The sequence below is a fragment of the Mustela lutreola genome, chromosome 4 (genome assembly GCF_030435805.1).
Source record: "Mustela lutreola isolate mMusLut2 chromosome 4, mMusLut2.pri, whole genome shotgun sequence".
Taxonomy (NCBI): domain Eukaryota; kingdom Metazoa; phylum Chordata; class Mammalia; order Carnivora; family Mustelidae; genus Mustela; species Mustela lutreola.
This window is the reverse complement of record NC_081293.1, coordinates 175,420,164-175,440,437: the sequence shown is the minus strand read 5'-3', so window position 1 is coordinate 175,440,437 and position 20,274 is coordinate 175,420,164. Positions and strand designations below refer to the sequence as shown.

General features: G+C 39.6%; 1 long non-coding RNA gene and 1 other non-coding gene across 3 annotated transcripts; both read left to right on the top strand.

Annotated features, from left to right (window-relative positions):
* The first annotated feature begins 1,570 nt into the window (after positions 1-1,570).
* Positions 1,571-1,785, top strand: LOC131830860 (small nucleolar RNA U3). Its single transcript, XR_009353420.1, has one exon. It is a non-coding gene; the product is annotated as a small nucleolar RNA U3 (small nucleolar RNA).
* Positions 1,786-2,587: 802 nt separating this feature from the next.
* On the top strand, positions 2,588-17,425 carry LOC131829704 (uncharacterized). 2 transcript variants are annotated; one of them, XR_009352961.1, is made up of 5 exons: positions 2,588-4,038; positions 6,834-6,993; positions 10,840-11,013; positions 13,102-13,159; positions 13,909-17,425. It is a non-coding gene; the product is annotated as an uncharacterized LOC131829704 (long non-coding RNA). The 2 variants fall into 2 exon arrangements; XR_009352962.1 differs by lacking the exon at positions 6,834-6,993 and having other exon boundaries at positions 3,107-4,038; positions 13,909-17,424.
* The last annotated feature ends 2,849 nt before the right edge of the window (positions 17,426-20,274 follow it).

Genomic DNA, 20,274 nt, shown 5'->3' with positions numbered 1-20,274 from the left:
TGGGGCGCCTGGGTGGCTCAGTGGGTTGAAGCCTCTGCCTTTGGCTCAGGTCATGGTCTCAGGGTCCTGGGATGGAGTCCCAAATTGGGCTCTCTGCTCATCGGGGAGCCTGCTTCCCCCCACTCTCTGCCTCTCTGCCTACTTGTGATCTCTGTCTGCCAAATAAATAAATAAAATCTTTAAAAAATATATTTAGTTTTGTCTTTAGTATCTTGTGATTCTGACTTTAACATTAAAGATTCAGTATCATAGAAAGATCTATAGCATTCTCAAAAGTAACAAACTGAGATTAAGAGTCACTTATGGTTTGTCTCCCTCCCAATCCGCTTTACTCTCTTGCAGGGAGGCCTTTAAAAAAGAAAAAGAAATTGTCCAAACTTGGTCTCTGTAATTTGGGTTCAATTTTAAAATTTAGACTAATAGGGACACCTGGGTGGCTCAGTCATTTAAGTGTCTGCCTTTGGCTAGGGTGGTGATCCCTGAGTCCCAGGGTTGGCCTACCTTCTCAGTGGGGAGTCTGCTTCTCCCTCTCTCTTTGCTCATTCCCTTGATGGTGTTCTCTCTCTCCTGTCTCTCATGCTTGCTCACTCACTCTCTCTCTCAAATAAATTTTTTTTTAAATCTTTAAAAAATTCAGATTGATAATATGGAGTGTTTGGCTGGCTTAGTTGGTGTGAGTCATCTTGGAGTTGTAAGTTCAAGCCCCAAGCTAAGTATAGAGATTACTTTTAAAAAAATATTTAAAAAAGCCTTAGATTACTAATAAATGTAGCTCAATCATACACATAACAAAGTAGATAAAACCTGATTTATTGCCTAAATCAAAAAGCTGGTTGATGCAAAAAGATAAGAGTTCAATTTAAATTTAATTAAATAGAGGATTCTCTGAAACAGAGAAGGCATCTTTGGGTGATGTGCAAAAATAGGAAAGCTTCCCTAAAGAACATATTACCTGAACATATGAAAAGATTTACGGTAGAAGGAGTCGTGGTAAAGAGAGGGATATGCTTAAATTTAGTTTTCCAAAAGTCCATATGGACATTTAAAATTAGAATTATCAAGCATAAAAAAATATTTTATATAATGTCAGAAACTTCTGCAACAAGCATCTGGAGAAATTTTTATTTTTAGAAGTATCAAGTATTACATTGGCTGCTTTGGCAGTAGTTATACTTGGAGATTAAATGCTCCATTTCTTCTCCCAAACTCATCAATCAGCAAAATCACTCCTCATCTCCTGGGGATGGATACAAGAAAAGGCAGAGAAAAGATAAAAGTGTTTTGTTTTGTTTTGTTCCCCATACTATTCTAGAAGTTCCTTCCTCTCTAGGACACAAAATCCTGGGGGAGAAAAGTGTTCCCGTAGAACTTTGACTAATGTGACCAGACATTCTGGTCAGCTGGGAACAGTCAGTTTCTACATTTTGTCCTCAATTGATTATTGGTAGTGCTGCCTTTTAATTCTCAAAACTGCCCCAATTCAGACAATAAATTATATGGATACCCTACATGTGTAGCAGTTGCCCTGTGTATACTCAGGGGATACATAATACCAAAAATAAACATTTCAAAGACCAGAGTTTCAAGGATCATTTCTACAGTTTGTTACTAGAGAAATTTCTCTGAATACGTGGTGCACTGGAAATTACCAGGAGGAGGCATGGCACTCTCTCCTGAGTGCAAAACTGGTTCTTGTTGTTTCTGCAAACGACATTCACCCTTGATATTGGTTGGTTCTTCTCTTCCTTTGAAAGAATAAGAGGGAGAAGATGCAGTCTAAGTGAAAGAAAGAAAGGAAGGAGAGAGAAAAGTTATTATAAAACTTTCTACTTAGCTTACTAAATGAAGGATTATGAAATTGCAAAAAAAATAAAACTGATGAAATCGGGATGCCTGGGTGGCTCAGTCGGTTGAGTGTCTGCCTTCAGCTGGCTCAGGTCATGACCCCAGAGTCCTTGGATAGAGTCCCACATGGGGCTCCTTGCTCAGCGGGGAACCTGCTTTTCCCTCTGGCTGCTGCTCCCCCTGCTTGTGCTCAATCTCTCTCTCCCTCATAAATAAATAAATAAAATCTTTTTTAAAAAAATAAATAAATCATTTTAAACTGACAATATCAATTAGATATGATATTTTAAACTTTATATATGAGTTAAACTGCTTAGAAATAAGCAGTTTTTATATATTTTTAAATTTAACTGTAGAATTGTTAGCCATCTTCAATAAACTGATTTGTACCTTTTTTTGAAGATTTTATTTAGTTCTTTGAGAGAGACAGAGAGAGCGCAGGAAGGTGGAGCAGCAGGGAAAGGGAGAAGCGGGCGCCCCACCGAGCAGGGAGCCCGATGCGGGGCTCCATTCCAGGATGTTAGAATCATGACCTGAGCCGAAGGCAGAAGCTTAATGACTGAGGCACCCAGATGCCCTTGATTTGTGCTTTTTTACTCTTTCTTCCCCTGAGGGAAAAGGTCTCATATAATCATTAGATCAAGGTAATGAGTGCACTAAAATATTTCATCTATTTTTGAGAGACTATTAAGGTCCGCAGACAGAAAATAGACCAAAACTCCTTTTCTGGATTAATAACTCCCCGTACTACTCTCACCTCCACTCAATTCCACTTAAATTTGAAAAAGAGTTTTAAAAATTAAGTTTTAGAAAAGTTTAATAGGTTTTATAATTTTGTTTTAAGTACAGCATTACCTGGCTGGGTCAGTCAGTGGAGAATGCAACTCTTGATCTTGGGGTTGTGAGTTAAAACCCCACACTGAGTCTAGAGATTACTTAAAAAATTTTTTTCAAGTGCCTCAGTATGGAAACCAAAATGAATAAGAAATAATAGAGTAAATGCCATAATGGATTATATTCTTATAAGACAACAAGGGATAAAGAAATAGGTGGTGGGTGAAGGAAGATTACTGAAACCTATTTTTCAAGGGGTTTACAATCTAGTGGGTGAAATAATCATAGAAAACAATGTGGTATAATAAAATACGTTTCAAGATAACATTGACATCTAAGATGGACGAGTATTACACTAGAAAGAATTTTTTAAATACAGAGAAATTGAGTGACTACATTCTAATTAAATCCTAGCAGATGATAGACTTACTTGATTTTTTAAGTACCAAAAGAGAAGAAACTTCTATTTTTATTTTATAATGAATTCACGTACCAAAAAGTGTATTAGGGAAAAAAAATCATATTCGAATTGACGTCAAAGACAGACCTAGTTTAAAATGCAAGAGACTCATTAGTAGAAAAATATGTCTGATAAAAAGAACAAAATGAACAAAAAACATGGAACCCAATGAATAAATGAAAAATGATTAACAAAAAGGTTAACAAAAGGACTCATAATTGCCTTTCAGAGTATTGCAATTTTTAAAAGAGCTAGAAAAATGAGCTTGCTGATAAAAGAGTAGGGAATTGAAAATATTGGCTAAAAATAAAAATATTGGCTATAAAAATAAATAATTTTTTCTCTATTGCCTTTTAACAAGAAAATTAAGGGAAATGTACAGTTAGGGAATAACAGTGTCTTTACAGAAGGCTGTGAGGGAAAGGAAGGGAAAAGTACATTGAATGTGAATCAGTCAAAGGGAAAGAGTATTACTTCAACAGTACTCAAGGAGCTTGGGATGAGTCTACTGATGCATTTAGAGCCAACTGATAAATGAGGGTACCCCCACTGAATTACTGTAGTAGCCTTTTACAAGTCCCTCGCTTTGTTCTCTGGCTTGGTTCAGTCCAGTTGCAACACTGCAACCATAATGTCCTGTTGAAAGCTTGTCAGATCATGCCATTCTTCTGCTCAAAGTTCTTAAGTGATCCCCATGTCCTTCAGAGTATGGGTTAAGGCTTTATAGTATCCTAGAAGGTCCTATATGATTTGGTCACAGTTTCCTCTCTGACTTCCTCTCCTGTCTTTTTCCCGTAGATCTCTCTGAGTCACACCAGCATTCTTGAAGTCCCTACAACAGACTAGGCCTCCCTCAGCCTTTGCTCCAGCATCCATCAAAGGATGACCCAGGGATCTCTGTAAGTCCTCGGGATCTTTTCATGGGGTCTAAATGGTCAAGAAGCTCTTTGGGCTCCTTACCATAGTTTAAGAGTATACAAGAGTCCTGACACCAAGATATTAAGAACGATTGTTCTAGCTAATTCACTCCAGTGTGGAGTGACTTGGCCTTAGATATCTGCCTGCTCAGCCCTACACTTTCTTCAAGACTTTGCTTATACTTCACTTCCCTGGCGAGGCCTACCCCGACCATCTCCTCCCAATCCCAGACTTCTCAATCTCCCTTACATTTTCTCTTTTCCATGACATTTATTGCCTTACAACACACTATATAATTTACCTAAATATGATATTTATTGTCTATCTCTATAACTCTATAATGCTAGCTTCAAAAGAGTGAACACCATAGTCAGTTTTGTTCACTGATCTATCCCAAGAGCATAGAAGAGTACCTGATGCATAGTAGATGTTTCCTGCATAAGTGAATGATTAAGAATTGATAAAAAAAAATAATTCTGATACATTTATTGTGATGAGCATTGCATAATGTATGGAATTGCCAAATCACTATGTTGTCTACCTGAAACTAATATATGTCAACTATACTTCAATAATAAAAATTTTTTAAATATATATATTCCAAGACATTTCCAAGTAATGGCTTTATAAAAATGCAGCAAAAATACATACATTCACCAAAATTTAATAAATTATTGGGGAAAAAAACATCTAAAGAAAAATAATAATAAAAGTACTATAAAGTTGGTAACTTTATCTGGTGAACCCATGGCAGAAGAAAAGAAATCTTTGAAACATCTTGTATTGGTAATTATGTGCTCTAGTCTGAGAATGACGGACAGCACTGCCATCACCACTCATCATCACTCATTAACTAGAACTAGTCACATGGCCCCGCCCAACCTAAAAGGGACCAAAAGTACTCTCCAGCTATTTATGTGAAGGCAGGAACCTGAAAATATTTGACAAATCGCACTACTACATGATGAATTGTGTTTCAAATTTGGTAAATCAATTCAATAACCAAGACTAATAAAATTTCATGTGAAATTAATCCAGATTATATGAGGGTTTTAAAAAGCAAATAAGTTCCAGTTTCATTATAAATAATAGATGGCTTAATCTTGACTTACATAACAGAAAATAGGTTATGATATATTACATTAATCATAATGAACTTTATTGATGGTTTGGACTTGGGAGCATTTCATTCATTCCTCACATCTTTTCTTCCTTCCTTGCTTCCTGGCTTCTTTGCTTGCTTTTTTCCTTCTCTCTTTCTTCTTTCAGCAAATATTTGTTGAGCCCTTCTCTGTGCCACTAGTGGTTCTAGGTGATGGGGGTACAGCAGTGGATAGACAAGATTCTTGCCCTCCACAGAGTTTATGGGGGGACCCTGGCAATAAACAGATAAGCAGAATTTCAAAATCAAAATAATGATAGATGGTGATAAGTATTATAATGGAAGTGAACATTTATAAAGAATAACTGGGACAGTCAGAAAAATCTTCCTAAATTGATATTTGAGAAGAGATGTATATAGACCGTGAAAGAGCTAGTTTTGCAAAGATCCAGAGAAAGATAATTCCAGACACATGGGACATGTGCAGAAGTTCTGGCATGACTGAGAAATTGCAAGGAGTCCTGTACAGTTTGCACCGGGGAGGAAGGAGAGAGGGGGGAGACAAATTTAGAGAGCCAAGCAGAGACCGAACCATGCAGGGCTTTGTTGACGAAGACAGTGGATTTCAATTTTATTCTGAAAGTAATAAAAAGTCTGAAAAGGTTTTAAGCAGGAGATTGCCAGGATTTCTTCTGTGTTTTTAAAAAATTACATTGGCTTCTGGGAGGAAAAAAAGAATGGATAGCGGAACAGTTAGGAAGTAAAATGCAGAAATCCGATTAAATTTAGATAATAGAGACAGAGAGAAAGAAATAGAGTCAACCTATTTAATAGGAAAGTCAACAAGATTTCCTGCTGGGTTGGATGTGGAGATAAAAGGGAAAACCTAAATACTGAGGAAATCAGCTAAAAGGTGAGGCCATGTATTGACTTGGATAATACAGAGGCAGAGTAAATCAGAATGGTGGGAATCAACAGTTCTTCATTTAACACATTAAATTTTGTATGCTGCTTAAATATCCAAGAGATGCTGCGCTTTCTGGAAGTTTTAAGTTGGCATTAATTCAACATATATTAAGCACTTATTATGAACGCTGTGCTCATTATTTAACATATAGAGCAGGGTCATAAATTTAAATCATACTATGTTGTGTATTTTTTTTCCTACTCACATGTAACAGCTTTAAACTGAAGACCAAAGTAGTTGTAGACAAAACAAAGCAATTACATTTGATGTATATATGCACTTTATGTATACGTGTGTATACACACACACATATATGCATATATAGGCATATATGTAAAAATGTATGTATACATTCAGTGTGTGTGTGTGTGTGCATAGAGTGTGTTTATATATACACACACTTTATTTTGTCTACGAATATTTTGGTCTTCAGTTTGAACCCCTACTTCTGAATCAAAAAGCAAATTAACATTTAATTCCATTTAAATTTAACCAAATCCAACATCTTTAGAAGTGTAATGTTCCTGTCTATAGAATAAAAGTGCTATCTTTCATATGGCCTCCTTCATTCTTCTACATCTGTCATGAAGAATGGTGTCCTTTCAGGTGGAGGTACAAAAGTAGGGGGCTCAGACCACCTCATGGGAGCAGGGAAGAATCCAGGATCTGGCATATAATGTCTTTTGCTTGCTTCTTCTTGTTTGTAGGATAACTGTCTTTATCCACCAGGATATTGCTTACCTTTGGAGATATTTAAGGCTGAGGTTTAAGTTGGGCACAGCTGGGATTTGGCTGCTCTAGTCTCATGGCCGTGACCCCTGGGTGGCTCAGTCTCGGCTCCTGATGTTCCAGGTCATCACTACTCAGGTCAGTTTGTGTTTCCTACTTGATCCGAGTCTCTTCTAAAATCCTGGCCATTAGGCCTCTTGTTCTGCTAAAGTGACTCTTTCTGGCAAGCTCTCTAGTCAGGTGCTCAGTAACTTGGGGGTCAGTGCATCCCACAAAGGATCAGAGGCAGCCCAGGCAGCCACCTGACCACAGTTCATTTTCAGGTGACTGTGCTTGAAATGGGTGTCTGGCAGCCAGCATGCCTGCTTCCTCCCAGAATCTCAAACGGTGGAAGGAGGAAGAGTACCTCTCTATTCTCAGTGTTCTTCTCACTTAAGGAATGCTCTGCTCTAGGCCAGAGCCAAAACCCACAGAGGGAAAAGTACAGAGACATCTGCTCCCTTTGCTCTCACTCTCTTACTTTCTTCTTCTTCTCATCATTGCCCACAGTTCAAAAAGGAATGTTTTACTCCAGAGAAGGGCTGCGGGTCATCGGTCAGAGTGACATGTCTCCACCACTGGAGAACTGCCTAGCCGAGTCCATCAAGCTAACACGACTCTTATCTGACTGCATAATTCAAATGTATATATCGAAAGCAGAACTTGAATTTATTCTATATGTACTCCTCCTAGAACAAATTTTAGATTCATCTTACACAAAGGGGAGCCTCCTTAAAACCAAGATGAAAGTCATGAGCTCAGAAAAGCAAAAAAGAAAATCCGACCATTCGTTTTTAAAAAGTACTCACGGTTATTATCCGATTCAATCCATCTTCACATCAAATTTACAAGTTCAGTGATCTTGTTACTCCCATTTTAGGGAAGAAACTGATACTGAGGAAGATCCTTTTGCTTTTTAACATAAAACAGAAATTATCAAATTAAATTATTGGGACTCCAACCTTTCTGTCTACAAAACTCATGCGAAAATGTCTTTTCTTGAGATTTTTGGAGTTATGACTTGTGAAGAGAGGAAAATAAAAGGCAAGGATTCCAGCACCGTATGTGATACAGATGAAGGCAAATCAACTTAAAACCTACACTCTAACAAAAGCCCCAAAAAGCAAATAAGCAGAAACAGAATCAAGTAATATATTGCTTAGGAATGATGTAAGAAAGCCACAGAGCAGAAAGCAAGCTGGCTTTGTTTGGGGCATATGCTCAAGCATTATGATCAACCCCAAATCTCGGTAGCTTAATACAACAAAAGTTTACTTTTTGTTCCCGTTGTATCTCCCATAGGAGTCGGCTAACTTTCTGCTCCACACAGAGATCCACACAGAGATGGGGCTATGGCCCTCTTGTTCACTCCACCATCCTGGGCATGCCCCTTCCTCAGTATTTTGTTAGGGGAAGAGAAAAACTTGAGAAACTCACATGGGCTTTTGACTACCTCAGCCTGCAAATAATATACTTACACCCACTAAGATTTCACTGGTCAGAACTAGTCCTTTTTACTCATCCCATGCAAGGGGGCCAGGAAATGCAGGAGAGCAAATGGAATGTTTGCCCCGTCACTGTCACAGCCCTAAGAACCCAATCCACACATCCAGCACTTATCCCTTCTAATTTCAGATCTTTCATTTCCAAGGTTGCTTTTAGGCTCAGAATAACTATTATCCTTATTTTGGAGACTGCTTTACGTTTTGTGATTAAGGAAGAATATTGCAAGGTCTTTGGAACTCTTTGTTAAAGATGAAGTTACAGTTCTAAGATAATTGCGGGTAATCTATTTTCTCTTTAATGAAGCAGTGTTTATGGGATGAGAGCACATGTCCTCTTACCTACATTAGGAATAAGATACTGTGTAGGTAGCACGGTGGGGTCTCTGGTGATGGTGTTGGCCTTTCGTGGTTTAAATACACGAAAGTGACTTAAAAAGTCAAGCACCTTGCTTTTCAGTTACGATTGACAGGTTTCCATTTACAAAATTCCTTATTACTTTACAGCATGTTGAATAAGAGACATTTGCCAATTTGAATATGAACACGGCATATCTAAAACCTACTGTAAATAGTTAATTGATGTCTTCAGAAAATGTAAGGAAGTAGCACCATCTGGTGGGTAAGAAGGAAAGGAGGTGGAAAATTACCAAATGTGTAACTGTGGGCACTTTTTAAAAATTATTATTGCCATAGACATAATCAGATTTTCAGATGAAAGCTTTTGGGGAGCTTTAGAATGGAGACCTGAGGAATGAAATCCTCCTCTGAGAAAACAGGGACAAATACAAGGTGTGTGCCTTTTCATATTACCATATTTGTCACGGGAAACCCAGGTCAATGAAAGCAGCCTTGGTCATGATGAAAGGGTTATTTACAACCTGAGACTATTATCATCAAAGAGCCGGGTATCTTGGTAATTTTAGACAGTTTGCACATGCCAGACAGAGGCATGGAGTCTGGGCCTCCAATTCATCAGTATTTATTAGTAAAGGACCAGCAGGGGGCCCTTCACACCTATTTTGTTGGCAAGTACCAGAAATTAATGTTGAGTTTTAGTAGTTTGCTGCTGTTGTTTTGACAAAGGCAAGAGAAATAAAAGTTTTCAGCTTTTCAGTTTTGAAGTATCAGTGCCCTGTTTATGTGGCTGACACTTTCTCACAACTTAAAGGTTATTTCCTTGAGAGATTAAGTTTGGAATTCAATTTGGCCCTTTTGGAAAGGTGAACTTGACTAAATAGAGCAACAATGTAACAAATCTGTTCTGGAGTCCTACCCTGATACTTTTATCCCACATTTTCGAGATGTTCAGGAATGAAAAGAGAATGGTAGGTTTTATCCACAGGGAGGGAGGGATGTTAAAACCTAGTGTAACATGCTACCATTTCTGACGGAGCCTCGTGAAGTCAGCCTCCTTTAAGGTTGACCTTTCCCCCATGCATATCAAACCCATATGTATTTTTTAAGATTTTATTTATTAATTTGAGAGAGAGTGAGAGCGAGTGAGAGAGAGAGAGAGAGCACAGAGAAAGAGGGAGAAGCAGGCTCTCCACTGAACAGGGAGCCAGATGTGGGGCTCCATCGCAGGACCACGGGATATAATGTGAGCCCACCCAGATGCCCCAAAACTATATGTATTTTAAGGTATCTGAGCATGCTCATCAAAAAGTTCTGGGGCGCCTGGGTGGCTCAGTGGTTAAGCCGCTGCCTTCGGCTCAGGTCATGATCTCAGGGTCCTGGGATCGAGTCCCGCATCGGGCTCTCTGCTCAGCAGGGAGCCTGCTTCCTCCTCTCTCTCTCTCTGCCTGCCTCTCTGCCTACTTGTGATTTCTCTCTGTCAAATAAATAAATAAAATCTTTAAAAAAAAAAAAAAAAAAAAAAAAAGTTCTGCTTGGCAGGCTTCTGTGGTCAAGGGAAAAGCCATAGCCCAGGGGTTGAAAGCCCAATCTCTTGAACCAGATTACCTGATTATTTTTTTCATAAGATTCTCATATCCCTTAGCTACCATTTCCAATTCCCATGACTCTCACCATAAGTAACTACTAATTTACTTTCTATCTCTACAGAGTTGCGTATTTTGGACATTTCATACAAATGGAATAATATAATTAGTGATCTCTATAACTGGCTTCTTTGACTTAGCATTGGGTTTTCAAAGTGCAACCATGTTATAGTATGTATCAGCACTTCATACCTTTTTATGCTCAATAATTCCACGCCACATTTTGTTTATGCATTCACACCGTCAATGGACTTCTGAATTATTTCCACCTTTTAGCTATTATGAATAATACTCCTATAAAAACGACTGCACACATTTCTATGTGGGCATATGTTTTCATTTCTCTTGGAACAGATTTAGTAGGCCCTAGGAGTGAAATTACTACATCCTATGATAACTTTTTTTTTTAATTTTGAAAAAATTATTTATGTATTTGACAGAGAGTGCAAGAGAGAACAAAAGCAAGGAGAGTGGCAGAGGGAGATGGAGAAGCAGACTTCCTTCTGAGCAGGGAGCCTGGCCCCAGGTTCCACCAGGCTTGACCCCAGAACCCTGGGATCATGACCTGCACTGAAGGCAGACATTTAACCCTCTGAGCCACCTATGTGCCCCAGGTAACTCTATCTTTAATCAAGACTACATGATTTTAAATTCTGGCTCTGTTTCTTGCCATGTATGTTTTGGGGCAAGTTATGCCTCAGTTTGTTTATCTATAAAATGGGACCAGTAGTGCCCATGTGGTTTAAACAAATTACAATGTGAAAGGCTCATAGTATATCCATAGACATCATAGAAATGTATTTTTAAAATCAATTTCCAGATTTTCTTCCTTAAAGATTTTGTGAGACTCCTTAAGCCAGAAGGATAAAGGAGTGAATAACTCAGGTTTGGCCAGATCTGGACACTTCTTCCTCAACTGTCCCAGCTCTGCCAACCATTCTCTGTTTTCTCATGTCTATCCCCACACCATTTCCCTGTTTGAATTGTTACCTCTTTTCTTCAGTGCCTTATAAGGATTTTAAGTAGTATTTATTCTTTGCATTGGCAAAGGTTCAAAGTTCACCTAAATACAAGGTTTAAAGAGGCTTCATTTCCCAGCAATATAGTTTGCAAGCAGTTGACTTCCCGCTTTACTTGTAAACTGTGGGGAAGGTTCTTATTTATTTTTGGCTCTTTACTCTTACCCTGAGTATCCTACCCTAAGTGTCTCTGTCACATGGCGCTGGAGGAACTCATTTATTCTTCTCCATTTGCTTGATGGGGTCCAAACTGAAACAGCCCGCACCTTGGTACAGTGCCTTGACTCTTCCCTGCTGACTCTTCTATGTTCTACTAATGCTTTCTTTGATTAAGCCAGTCATGCTTGGAACCGTGTAGGCTACATGGATAGTAAGCTCCTAAGTCCTGAAATGCTCTGTTTAACAGCATGACCCAGAGGACTTTGGCTCACAGATTTTTTTCACTGAAGAAACAATTAGGTTGGCATAAAGATAAAATATGTTTTATTGTCAACTATCCACCAAATACATCAAATCATTCTTAGCCAAAGAAGACAAAGGGGGAATTATGTTTACTAAGAGCTTACTGTGTAGCAGAAACTAGTTACTTTAAGGTCTATTTTGGAGTAGGTCAAGGCTGGAGCATGACATAAGGTCCTCTGAATGCCCTTGATAGAACAGCTTCGGGTGACAGAATGTTCCAGGGGGGTTGTGACCATGACTGATTGCTCCTAAGGATGGAAACAGATGCCCAGACATACATCTCGTTTTGCATGCTCCTGGGATATCTATAGGAGAGCTCAGATCTGGTCCACGTGTTATGTTCAGGCATCCAGAAATCAGTCTAGGGGAGTGGGATTCCCCCAAAGGAGGCTAATCTGGAGACAGGGAACTCAGAACCCATGAGAAGATACGGAAGAATGGGCCTGAGGTGGTAGTTTGCCTGAATGTCAGAGGGAGCAGTGGCAGCTGGAGGCTTGATCTCCCCTAATATTTCCCCTCTCCCCCTAAGCTTGAATATGCTGTGAAATGAGAAGGCAGGGACCTGCGGGGCATAACTATTGAAATCTCTCTAAATCATGGCACCCTAAAGGATTTTCCCCACTGTCCAGAGGGAAAGAGAAACGTAAGATCAGCAATCTAGGGGTAAGAGCAGAGCACATGAAAATGGAGTGACTTTTGGCACGCCTCATCATGGGGCTTCCCAGACAGAATGAACTAATGGGAAGGGCTGCCATCAAAAGACTGAATTTTCTGCTGGTCAGGCAGCTGTAGACTCGTAGCCTTGAGATTCAGGATATTATTTTAAGTGTCAAGTATATGTCCTGGCAGGAAGCTTAAGGCTATCTGGTTTCTGTGCAATTAGCCCGTACAATTAATTTTAGAGAAGAAAAATGGAAGTTGGATGATGTCATTTACCTAAGTTCGCAGAGATAAAGGATGACAGAGCCATAAATCAACACCAGAGCTATTGGCTCCAAAAGCCAGGATCTTTCCGCTATACCTTAAAGCTTCTCAACATATGAAAGATTCAGTGGAGCACAGTCAGTATGCATTTAGAATATTCCAAACAATAATGATAAAAAATAACGGATATTGAGCAATTAACATGTGCTAATATACACTGTTATTTGCCTGTATAGCTGTGTGATTTACTGAGAAATTGATCAGTATTTTTATTTCTTTCTATTGTTTCCACTAAAGAATGATGAGAAAGATGAGACTCCATGCGCTTGAACTCTCCATTTCCCTGATCCTCTGAGTGAGTTTTAATAGGATTCATTTCAAAGCCCTTAGCCAATAAAGGGATTAAACTGGACGGTCCCAAAGGAGGTGAAAACAGAGGCCTTGGGAGGCTGGTCCAACCCTGGAGTTCTAAAACATGGGCAGGATTATGGATTTCTCAATTGCCTGGACTTGGTGTTCTGGAGATAACAGTCCTTATATGAGAACAAATGTTTGAATCAATGTGAGACTTGGCCTCAAATGCTGTATCTTGAGCACCTTGAATAAGATGCTTCTGGCTAAGGAGCCAGCAGAGAGGTATATTGTGAATAGATATGAGTCAGCCCAACCAAAAAAGCCATCTCCTGTGTATGACACAGAAGCAGTGCCCGGCTGCTGCTGAGCAGTTGGGGGACTGAGCTGCTACCCCCATGTGTGAAGGCTGGATACACAATGGCCCTGTATATGGCAACCACACGGAATCAAGGGAGAAAATAGCCATCCAGTGACCGAGAACCGGGCCCTCCCCCCCATTTTTCTAGGAAGATGTAAGCCCCAGGGATTTTGTAAGCTCCAATAAGGATAAGCCCAGTTGATAACTGGTATTGGACTTATTGACATTGATAAGTGGTGACTTGGAGATGGCTTAATTCAGAAAATAAAGAACCATGGCACTTCTTGCGTCTTTACTGTCACAGAACTATTCACACCTATTATACATAGAGTAACTCACTTCCTTTTCCCACAACACATTCCTGACATTCTCTTACCAACCTCCTTTTACAGATAAAGAGACCAGACCACAGAGGCCGAACAAGTTGCCCATGTTCACACAGCTCAACGCGTTTCTCAACCTGAACTTAGACCTTTCAGACTTGCCAGCTTTATAAAAAGCACTGTGACCGACTGTTTCGTCTGCAGGATTTGAGAACCTAATTCAAGGAGTCTCTTCCACACTGTAGAAACAGATCGTCAGATACCTGGATGGCTCAGTCAGTTAAGTATCCGCCTTTGGCTCAGTTTATGATCCTGGAGTCCTGGGACCGAGTCCCTTTCCCTCAGCCACCCCCTGCCACCTCACTCGTGCTTTCTCTTTCACTTTCTCTCTCTCAAATAAATAATGTCTTTGAAACAAAATAAATAAATAGATTGTCACCCAGCATAAACAGAATATGTGGGAGCATTCACTCTTACTTTAAAAAAAAAAAAACTTATTGATAATTTAATTATATATAGGATACAACAAGGTTTTTTGTAAACAGCATGTCTCAGAATTTAGTTAAAGAGACTATATTGAAGGTATTAAGTTTTGAGAGAGTGTTACAGATAATAAATGCTATAGGAATTTGGATTGGGACACTAGTAGATGGTGTAATGGAAAAATCATTAGACAAAAAAAATCATTAGATAATGAGTCAAAAGACACCAGTTCCGACACCAACCGAACCACTCCTAGTTCTTTAACCCTTAAGGTTCTTAATTTCTCTGTGCTTCAGATTTGTCATTTAGAAACTGCTGATAGTAATGCTCCCTTCTTTCCTCACAGGGTTTTTAAAATTATATGTGCAAAAATGTTTATAAAACTATAATGAACTGTGTAAACAAATGAGAGATACTGTTTTCCCTCTTTTCTTATTTTTTTAAAGATTTTATTTACTTATTTTTTTTAATTTTATTTATTTATTTGACAGACAGAGACCACAAGTAGGCAGAGAGGCAGGCAGAGAGCAAGAAGGAGGAAGCAGGCTCCCTGCTGAGCAGAGAGCCCGATGCGGGACTCCATCCCAGGACCCTGGGATCATGACTTGAGCTGAAGGCAGAGGCTTTAACCCACTGAGCCACCTAGGCACCCCAAGATTTTATTTACTTATTTGACAGAGAAAGAGAGATCACAAGTAGGCAGAGAGGTAGGGGGTATGGAGCAAGCTCCCCGCTGAGCAGAGAGCCTGATATGTGGCTAGATCCCAGGACCCTGACATTATGACCTGAGCTGGAGGCAGAGGCTTAACCCATTGAGCCTCCCAGGCACCTCTGTTTTCCATCTTTTATTAGCACCATAGCTTCATGATTCCTGAGAACGATGATAATTTATGTGTCAGTTTGACTAGGCTATTGTGCTCAACCGTTTCATCAAACATTAATCTAGATGTTGCTGTGAAGGTAGTTTTAATTTTTTTATTAAAATTTTTTAGAAGATTTTATTTGTTTATTTGTTTATTTGAGAGAAAGGGAGAAGCAGGGAGCCTGGCAAGGGGCTCAATCCAGGGACCTTGAAATCAGGACCTGAGCCAAGGCTTAAGTGACTGAGCCACCCAGGCGCGCCTGAGGGCAGTTTTTAGATGTGATTGTCATTTAAATCTGTAGACTTTGAATAAAGCAGATTACCCTTCATAACAGGAGTAGGCCTTCCAATCAGTTGAAGACTTAAGAAAAAAACTAGAGTCCCTACCCCACCAAAAAAGGGAATTCTGCCTCCTGACTGACTGTAGACTCAAGACAGCAACATCAACTCCTGCAAGAACTGGCAGCCCACCGACAGCCCTTCAACTCTCATAGTGCCAGCGCCTATATTTGTATGAGTCCGTTTTTTGAAATACATCTCTCTGTGCAACCAATGTGAGGTGTGTGTGTGTGTGTGTGTATACATATGTGTGTGCACAGATACACATTCACACACATACATATCCTGTTGGTTCTGTTTCGCTGAAGAATGCTGACTAATGCAATAGCTGCTCTGAATAAAGGACTTACTTTGATAAAAAAAAAAATGTAGAAAGCAATTAAAGCAACTTCAGAAGGTACTATTTTACCCTTGACATATTTTTTGTTGGTCAACTTTCAAATATAGAGGAAATATAGAGTGTGTGTCATGATGCTATCTTCCCTTATTCCTATGAAATATGTGCCCTTAATATACCCAAGTAGGATAAAGGATGAAACAAGAATGTTTGCTCTTGTCTGAGCTGTTGATCTGCCTTTGGGGACTGAATGTGTGTCTTTGCTCAAGGAATTGCCTGCATTAGAAATACCTGCCTTAAGGTGCCTGGGTGTCTCAGTTGGTTAAGCATCTGCCTTTGGCTCAGATCATGATCCTGGAGTCCTGGGATCAAGTCCCACACTGGGCTCCCTGCTCAGTGGGGAGCCTGCTTCTCCCTCTCCCTCTGGCCCTCCACCTGCTTGTACTCACTGTCTCTCTCTCAAATAAAGGAAGGAAGGAAGGAAGGAATACCTGCCTTCCCACTCATTCTCTGTGCAAATGGGATGCAACCCATTCTTTCAAGCCCAGTTCAATGACCCTTCTGTGCGGAAATGCACAATTCTTCTAGCTGAAAGTGGTTACTACTTCCTTTGAACTCTGTTCCTCTTTTAGTATTCATCACTGTAGGTCCTGAATTATAGTGACGTGTGTGTTTCTGTTGTGCTGACCTCTAGAAATGACAATTTTCTTGAAGGTAACAGTTACTGATAAATCATAGTTTTCATCAGAGCCTACTCTAGGTCCTTGCCTGACATATCCTGATAAATATATGCTGAATAAATAAAATTTTGTGGGTCATTTTCGTCTCTGGACTTCAAGTCATTCTCTCCCCTTTGTGCAATAACAAGTCCTATAAGAAACTTCTTCAGAGTGATTATAACGTTTTATGTATAATGGTGGTCCAGTGGTGAGTATTTATTACATAGTATAGGAATGAACAGTAGCTGCATGGGGCTTTAGCTATGAGCTTGAAAGTTGGCCTAAAATCACATTTTAAATGAGGAAATTTTATGAGCAGAGGTAATAAAATCACACAGGCTTGGTGACTGTACAGTAACCAAGGTACTTCCTTGTTCTCCCATGACTTATTCCTGATATTTATCAGTGATATAAATTCACTGCTAAAATTATGATGGAAGCAAAGTACAAGTGTCTGTGTACCCATCAAATGCTTCACTTTCAAAGATATTTCTGTGCCCTCAATGAACAGCATGTACTTTCCATCCAAATTGGGAACACTTTACTAACTTCACATTATGTGAGTAGACACAGTGGCACAGAGATACAATGACTTCTTAGGGGAAAAAAGCAGAGATGAAATCTATTTTAGATCGAAGAATTTTAAAATTCTAACTCAGTGTGTTTGGCTCCAATATTCCTCGTGCCTCTGGGGGAAAATTCATCAAAATGGTTTACAGAGAGGGCACCTGGGTGGCTCAGTAGGTTAAAGCCTCTGCCTTCCACTCAGATCAAGATCCTAGGGTCCTGGGATCGAGCCCCGCGTGGGCTCTCAGCTCAGTAGGAAGCCTGCATCCCCCTCTCTCTCTGCCTGCCTTTCTGCCTACTTGTGATCTCTGTCTGTCAAATAAATAAACAAAATCTTTTTTTTTAAAACCTGGTTTACAGAGACTTGTTCTTGATTTCTGTTCAACTAGTTTTACATTTTAATGCATCTAAAATTCCTAAAACCAGAATTACTCCAGAAGATAAGAATAATAATCCAAACTATTGATTTTGATCATTGATCCAGTATTGATTGATAACATATGGTGGCACTATGGGGAATGCTAAAGACCCATCCGTGAAGAAAACATAGCCCCTACCCTCAAAAAGACCACTGTTTGTGGGAGGGGATGGACATATAAACCAAATTCACTGGTAAATCTTAATCATTGTTTATATCATTTTTAGTTTCCCCCCTATCAGTTCACCATGGTAAAATAAATGGTCTCCTTTCCTAAATTGTACCAGAAAAGGTAAGGTCTAGTCTCTCTTTATATGGCAGCTACCCCTCCCCCACCCAATAAACACAAACAGAACTGTTCAGTAAATTAAACTATTTGGGATTCAGGCCTATTGAGGAAGATTATACTGGATTATCTCAGAAGGAGAGTGGATAGAGGAATTGAATTATTGTTTGGAATTGAATTCCTGAGGTGGGTAGGGACAAGGGTCCTACTCCCAATCAGAATCCCAGTAGGTGGCATGACCAGTGGTAAGGAATGTGTGTAGGTGGCTGGTGGTTCTGTCTCTATAGCTGTAGCCTTGCAAGCCTTCGGTCTCAGTTGAGTATGGAGGAAGGGTACTACACAAATAATGGAGTAGCCTACCTTCCAGTAGGCCACATGCTTGAGTAATGGACATGACAACCGGACAACTAGAATGAACTCAAGTAAGAATCCTTTTCTCCATGATGATGTGGAATCATGAACACTCAAAGAAGAGCTTTCTAGTAATTAATATTAGAGGTGTTGACAAGTTCGGAGTGAGATTTATTTTGATTTTTTTTTATTTTTTTTAAGGTTTTATTTATTTGTCAGACAGAGAGAGCACAAGCAGAGGAGGGGCAGAGGAAGAAGCAAGCTCCCCACTAAACAAGCAACCCAACTCAGGACTCCATCCCAAGACCCTGGGATCATGACCTGAGCCAAAGGCAGACGCTCAACCGACTAAGTCACCCAGGCATCCCTTGGGATTTTTTTTTTTTTTTTTAATGTGGGACTTGAGCTCACAACCCTGAGATGAAGCCCTGAGCTGTTAACAAGAGTCAGACACTTGATCAATTGAGCTACCCAGGCACCCCTTATTTTGATTTTTTTTTTTAAATAAGGTAATACAACTTTTGTTTCTGTTTTTAAAGATCGTATTTATTTATTTGACAGAGACACACAGAGAGAGGGAACACAAGCAGGGCGAGTGGGAGAGAGAGAAGCAGGCTTCCCACTGACCAGGAAGCCCAATGCAGGGCTCCATCCCAGGTCCCTGTGATCATGACCTGAACCTAAGGCAGATGCTTAACAACTGAGCCACCCAGGCGCCCCATACAACTTTTGTTTTAACCAAATCTCATGTAACAAATTTATATCCAATATGATATAAATGATTTGATAAGTACTAAAACAGAAAGTGTACTATGTGCTTATAGGAGTAAGCAGCTGCAGCATTTTTTAAAATTTTATCTATTTATTTGACAGTGTGAGAGAAAGAGAGAGAGCATAAGCAGTGGGAGCTGCAGAGGGAGAGGGAGAAGCAGGCTCCCCACTGAGCAGGGAACCTGACTTGGGGCTCAATCCCAGGACAAAGGCATATGCTTAGCCAACTGAGCCATCCAGGCACCCCAACTACAATATTTTCTAGATTTTAAAATTTGTTTGATCACTTTAGCATTTTTCTATTGGAACATGTCATAAACTGAGGCATAACTTTAATATTCTGTTTGTTTTGCTTTAATTTACCAAAAAACCCCAATATCTTAGAATCCAAAAAATACCATAATTCTCTCTAGGGAACTGAGGAGGATAGGAAGGTATCATACAGGAATTGATTTTATTAATTGATTCAAAAGATGAGTAGCAACCAAAGTGGAGTAAAGACAACGTGTGTAGATGGAAATACGTGGAAAAGCATAGCAAGTGCAAGAAAACCTGAGTATTATTGGCAGCTGGATGATTTGGCACCCTTTTAATACATAAAAACTATTTTGAGCATTTCTTTAGAGGATAAGAAAATTATATCAATAAAAATCTAAGGGGCACCTGGGTGCCTCAGATCATTAAGCGTCTGCCTTTGGCTCAGGTCATGATCTCAGGGTCTTGGGATTGAGCCCTGAGTCAGGCTCTCTGTTCGGTAGGGAGTCTGCTTCTCCCTCTGTTCTGCCTCTCTGCTCATGCTCTCTCTCTCTCAAGTGAATAAATAAAATCTTTTTTAAAAAATTGACATCAAAGCAAATCCCTTTGCTGATTGACATGTACTGGTCAGAGCATAGTCAATGTTCTGAAAAATGTGACCACTTAGTTGGATACATATTCATAGATTAAAATTATAAATAAAAAGTTAATTATGTCCCCCATCAAGCAGCATTGTGACCTGCATTGTGGACCTTGGAATTGTGGCTGTTTGTAACTGCTTATTTGCAAGAAAGTTCAGCAAAGATAGCTAATTCTAGCAAGGGGAGTTTTGTTTTATATTTTTATTTCCGCTCAAGGGCTTGCGTCTTTGGGCAGAAGGGAAACCAAAAATTTACATTTTGCCAAGGATGACAGGTCAAAGTCTACATTATTTGACCACAGACTTCCAGAAATGTAATCCAGGGCTGTGCAGCACTTTCATACACTAGCACCAGGCTGTGGTGCCCTTGCCCACGCCTTCATCTAACTCTGAGTTCAAGGAACTTT